The sequence below is a fragment of the Acanthisitta chloris genome, unplaced genomic scaffold, assembly GCF_000695815.1.
Source record: "Acanthisitta chloris isolate BGI_N310 unplaced genomic scaffold, ASM69581v1 scaffold14046, whole genome shotgun sequence".
Taxonomy (NCBI): domain Eukaryota; kingdom Metazoa; phylum Chordata; class Aves; order Passeriformes; family Acanthisittidae; genus Acanthisitta; species Acanthisitta chloris.
Window position 1 is genome coordinate 143,227 of NW_008677780.1, and position 6,326 is coordinate 149,552.

Below are 6,326 nucleotides of genomic sequence, written 5' to 3' on the forward strand. Positions count from 1 at the left end.
AGCAGGGCTTTTGAGACAGGTTGAATCTCATGCTCATTGTAGAAATTGCAAGATGGGGGAAATTTCATGTTTTGTTTTACGCCTGCCTGCGCTAGCTTATTCCTCTTTCCTGTTGTAAGTATCCTTCCTTGAGGAAAAATATATTGCTGAGACTAGCTGCATTTATTTCTGATGAGTCATACAATAAATGTGCAGCTTGATAATTAGTATATGTATATTGCTTCTGTGTGCTTGCAGGTCTGGGCATAGGAACTTGTGTTCTCTATCACTCAATGTTTCTGCCATGGTTACTAGAACAGGGAATGAGTGTCCTTAATCTTCCTCGTTCCTCTCCTCCTGTTATCATTATTTCTTCATGCGAGAGGAAATTCTGTAGCCTCATCTCCAGAACCTGTGGAGATGTTGGAATCCTGGTTGTAATCTCTGAGGGAACCTAGCTGCAAAGCTATAAGAACCTACCCTAGTCCAAAAGGCACATCAGCTTCCATGATTTCCCAAAGCTGAAGCATCTTCCTAGTTGAATCCTGTAGTTTCAGTCGTGTAGTAAAAATGCTTCATGTAAGCATCTCTCAAAGTTCCCTAAGCCTTTTTTTTTTGATGTCTAAAAAGCTTTCAAATGTCATTAATAGTCTTAATTTCTGCTGGCTGTCCATTTTTATGTCGAATGCCTGAACATCTGCCAGACAACTTGGAGCAGTTATGGGTAATAGTTTTGTGTGCATTGCAAGGTGAAAGCACTCTGTCTATCAGTTGAATGACTCTGTCTTTTCTTCTAGTGTACATAGATAACTATTTGTAATGGAAATACAGAAGATTTAGCTTGCATCTTGCATCTACAGACTTGTTCATACTCCTAATAAAAGTTCCAAGAGGCATGTAACCTCCTGTTGTTAAAATACTCTATTGGTAGCATAAATATCAGTTTCCTGGAAATTAAATTGACTGTTGCAGTAATCCTGCTTGTGAGTAACCTGACTTGGCTGCTGTTTTAAAGAACTCTTAATGAAATGAGCTGAATGTGGTCTTCAATTCTATAGATAAGCATGCCCTGACATTGTGCTGCTACCTGTTCAGAAATGGCACTGGTCAAATGTTAATATTGCCGAAAAAGTTCAAAATAACCAATTTTTTTTCCCATTGCTCTGAGGGAATATTTGAATGACCTTAAACAGCTTTCAAAGATGCTTTGCAGGAAAAATGTATCTGACATGTAAATCTGACAGTCTTGCTTGTTGTTGCTTACTCTAAGTTTTGTGAACTTTAAATGCCTAAAGTGTCTTGCCTCTTGAACATAGCTATTTAGAGGTATAGGCCTGGAGTTTTGCCTAGTGTAAACCTGTAGTGATTCCAGTGAAATCGGAGGGTTTAGTTCTGGATTTACATAAATGAAATGAGAACAGAGTCTGACTATGCTCTCTGCCAGCAGTGTTAGATGAGGCTCAAGGGAAGTGTTGGTTGCTCCTGCTACCAGTAACTTGGTCTTTCTGGTTTGCTCTCTGTTACTACAGAAAGACACAAACTGCAGGCAACTGAAGGAAAATGTGTCCAATTTATGTGTTTTGGAGATAATAATCCTAACAGAGCTGTGCTGTCCTGAAGGCAGTTCCTGTGGTATATCACCAGTGCTATGGGGCAGAGTGGCCTGTACCTTTAAGGCTTTTGAGTCACTGGTTCATACCTTAGTTGCCTTACACCTTTTCTATTGAAACTTAGTGAAGATCTTACCAGGGTGTTATGGGAAACAAAGTGTGAATTACAGCTATCTCCAGGAATAAGGTTTTGATAATACTTAACCCAGAAAACTTTTCTGTAAAAGGATCAGGTGACACAGTGAATGCCTGAGATTTTCAGTTGCAAAGATCTGGCTCAAAGATGACATGATTGCCAGAAAATGAGATGACTAATCTGTGATGTAAACACACAGTGAGATAAAACAAATAGATTTGTTCAAGAAAGCTTTTTACTAGGCTACCTATGTAAACATATTTACTAGTAAGCTGAGCTTGAGTAAAACTTGTAAAACTGTTGTGGCTTTTTGCAGAAGGTGGGGAGCAGAACTAGCACAAAGGCACAGAGAACAGACTGAATTGGTAGTAATGTCTGGTACCAACTTACATAGGCCTCCTATGATATGCTCCCTGACAGTGTCTAACATGCCAGAATCCAATTTCAACTGAAAAATAGCTTTGAGTTAGAAAGGCAAATTAAAAATGATAGATTATTTAAATAAAATAGCGCTCTTTGTGTGAATGATGTTCAGCTAATGACAGAGCTTTAAACTGCTCTTTGTATTTGTGCATTTCTTCCGAGCTTCCCTCACACCTCTTGAAAATTGCTCCTGGGTAGTTAGCTAAGGAGCAATCTCTCTTTCTCTAAAATATTGTCTGCACAGGCGATGACACTTCCCCCTCACCCCATACTGGTGCTGACTTTTATGGTCTTTTCTGCAGTGGTTGCCATTGTACAAAGCAGTGAGAAATGGGCAATGAGAAAGAGAAGAAAACTTGGGAGGGAGGAGATGGGAAGGGAGAAAGAATAAAAGACAAACTCTTTATGAAAAAGTAGGAAGAATGAGGGGCAGGAGTTATTTGCATTGGTTTATGAATTCAGCAGTTTCCAGTGCAATGTAAGTAGCTCTTTATCAGGTATCCTTCTGGCAAGAAGGAAGGGGTTTGTTAAACAGCAATGATTAAAAGGCATGTTTGTTTTTATAGAATCATAGAATGGTTTGGATTGGAAGGGACCTCAAAGATCATCTAGGTCCAATTCCCCTGCCAGGGATACTTTCTACTAGATCAGACTGCTCAAAGCCCCATCCAAACTGGCACTGAACACTCCCTGGGAGTGGGACATCCACAGCTTCTCAGTGCCTCACCACCTTCACAGTAAACATTTTCTACCTGATATCTAATCTATACCTACCCTCTTTCAGTTTAAAGCTGTTCCCCCTTTTCCTCTCACTACATAGCCTTGTGAAAAATCCCTCTCCACTTTTTTTGGAGACCCCTTTTAGATATTGGAAGGTTGCTCTAAGGTCTCCCTGGAGCCTTCTCTTCTCCAGGCTGAACACTCCTAAATCTCTTAGCTTTTCCGTATAGGTGACATGTTCCATCCCTCTAGTCATATTTGTGGCCCTTCTCTGGATTTGTTCCAACAGATCCATGTCCTTGCTGTGCTGAGGACCCCAGAGCTGGATGGAATGTTTCAGGTGGGGTCTCATCAGAGCAGAGGGACAGAATCACCTCACTCAACCCCCATCATCCTCTCTCACAGAGACACATGCACACACACTTGTAATTTAGTTGCTGTATCCACAACCAATAGATAAATACTTGGTTCCTCTGCACTGATTTTGCTTTCTCTCCACAAAGTTGTTACATCTGCGAAGCTGCAAAATAGATTCTAAAAGACCCCATGCTGTGTGTCTGTGCCAGACCTACTGTTATGAAGTGTATAGATGTACATGTTTCTGTATACACCTTATTTTAGGAAAGCAGATTATTGTGGTATGGTGTTCAATTTACTAGTATGTTTTTGTTGCAACAGATCGTACTTGTGTCTGAGGGCTCTGTAAAGTCTGACCATGGACTGAGGGTCTTGTTGTTAATCATAGCACAGTTATTGAGTTGTTCTAACTCCTTTGTGATCTTTTATTTAAGGAGTCAGTTTTCTGCAGTTAACAACTACAACTAATCCCAAAGGAAAAAGGCCACACTACAGGAATGCATTGTAGTGTATGGGCTTTACAAATGTCAATGAACTTGTTTGTTCCAGTTGTAGTATAATGAAAATGAACATAATTCCAAGCCAGAAGTCAGACAGGAAAAGTCATTTTACTGTTGTAATTTCACCTGTCTGCACTCTTGTATTGCTTTATGAATTTTCATCTTCCTCCTTGGTCTTCTGTAATTTGTCTAACTCTGTTTGCAAACTTGTAAGGCTTAACCACTGTAATACTGGATTAATGGTATTGGAAACAGAGAACTGACAGTCACAGAGGACAAGTAAGTTACCTCAGGGACAGTGTAAGAGCAAGTCAATGTAGCTGTGCACTCTCCCCACAGTCCCAGTCCCTGGTTCCTGTATGTCAGCAGCATGAATATGTGTGAGGTACTATTTTCTATTTGCACTGCTATGTTAATGTTGTCCTTGAACTGGATGCACTCCCCACCTCTTTACACTGTTTTGGAAAGCTGTCACGCTGGTTATGAGTATCTGCTGTGTAATATTTGTGGTGTTTCCTTTTTATCTGTGGTTGCAACTTAAGCCCTTACTCGTATTTTACTCTAAAAGAATAATGAAAAGCTGGAGAGGGTAGGAATGAGCCAATGTTTCATGGTAAGGCCTCTTTGTGTGTAAGTCACAGTCTGTGAAGGACCTCACTGTATGTCAGCAACTCAGGCACTGATATGATTTCCTGGGCCTCTGCTGAGAAAACTGCAAGCATGTTGTAGCAGCACAGAGTTACTAGTTATATTCAAAATGAGTGGATGAAACGATCTTGTACCACTTTTCAAGTATTTTAGCTCTGTGTAGTCAGAAATGTGTACCGTAATGGTACATAGCCAAGAGAATCTTTTACTGTTGCTAAATGTGCTGTACTTAATGCATGTATATGGAAAGTCACCAGAGCACTTTTCACTAACACTAAGTAGATATAAATAAAAGGAAAGCTGTTAAATTTAAAACTGGCAAAGCAAATGTCATGAATATGCTTGTGTTGAGTGCAAGTAAATAACAGATGTGTTGTCAGATTTATTGGCCTATATTTGTAGCAGCAGAAATGAAATTAAACATGCACCACTGTGGTAATGCAGACAGTATTGATATTGCTAGAGGGATTTAGTCTGTTATCTAGAAGATACATTCTTTCTACAAGAAAATATTAATTATATTCCCTATCTCAAATGTATTAGTCCTGTCCTCACTGAGTCCTCTATGCTTTCTTACTTTTCCCCATTACTACTCCCAAGTGCTTTTGAGGTTGGTTATCCCACAGGAGTGTTGGGGGGCAAAACTGCATACTTTTGTGCAGCACCCATGGTTGCTGGCTCTGGCTGGCTGCTTTGATGCCTTCTGCTTTTCATCCCATTGATGAGGGGGAATTTTGCCCCTGGAAGCCAATCCCATTTCTCCCTGACAGTCATGTCGTGGTCTTTGCAGACACAAGCAGTTTGAGAAGTCTGTCTCTTCATACTGGTAAGTGTGCAAATGCTTTCTTAAGTGGCAACAACTGTGTTCACCTTGCTAACAAAGGGCAAACTCTAGTGCCTTTGTCTAGAGAATGGGCATGTGTGTTTTAACATTGTCGCTGGGTCCCAGCAGTAAGCCTGGAGGTAACTGCAGAGACTTCTTTTCCCTGCTGCAGAAATCTCTGTTGTAGTTTCACTTCTCCATGCCTGAGAGAGGATGAGTTGTCAAAAGCTAATCCTACACCTTAGAGAGTTAAAGAGCCTAAAGAAGTGGAGGGGAAAAACAATCATGAAAGTAAAACAAAGCAAAGAAATCATGTAAACAAATTAATTAATTGTCTGGAAGTGAAGTGTATGTTTGTAATTTTGCCCTTGTCGAAGGGAAATTGAAGTTCATTATGTTCGCTGACTGATTTAAAAGCTCTTTCCTGCACAGCATCACCTAGAGAGAGGAAGAGAGGGAGGCCCATTTGGAGCTCATGCATTGGCTGCAGCTTCAATTAAAAAAGGAATTCATTACTGCAGATCTCCAGAGAAAAGGCTGTTGCTTCACTCTTCAGTATGAGGAGGAGGCTGCATTTTCTTCTGCTGATTCACTCTTTTGTATTAGTGTGAAGCATTAGTTTTATACTAAAAGCATTGCATTTTGGCTCATGCTGGTAATAATCTTGAGATGCTGTTAAAGAGATGTGAGACTGTATTTTCAGGCAGGTTGTGCTGTTTTTTGCTAATATTAACTGCTGTTTATGCTAACAGAGGTAGCATAACACATGGAGGGAAGGAAAGGGACTTAGAAAATTCTGTTTACCTCATGTTATGAATTCTAGGGTTGATGCTGAGTGAATCTGATCACAGAACAGCAATTGCATATGCACCTAATTAGAAATATTTACTATTTCAAAATCTCACCAGCATCTTTAGTTGCCAAATCCAAATGCCTCTAATATATCTGACCACTGGTGTCTGGCAGATGCCCAAGTTATGTTCTGCTTAAGACCATTAAAATGTCTAGGGAAGGGTAGGATTTCTTTCTCTAAACTAGATAGAACAAAACACTTGCAAGGAAAAGTAAATGTTTAGGGAAAAGCTTTTGATTTTAAATTTTATTTCAAAGACTTTCCAGGTTGTCTGGGC

At 40.0% G+C, this 6,326-nt stretch overlaps 1 protein-coding gene across 1 annotated transcript in view; it reads left to right on the forward strand.

Annotated features, from left to right (window-relative positions):
* LOC103804067 (neurexin-3-beta) overlaps window positions 1-6,326 on the forward strand; it is a gene marked incomplete at both ends in the record, with an annotated part of 204,472 nt that overhangs the window by 31,403 nt on the left and 166,743 nt on the right. The gene's annotated exons all lie outside the window — the stretch shown is intronic.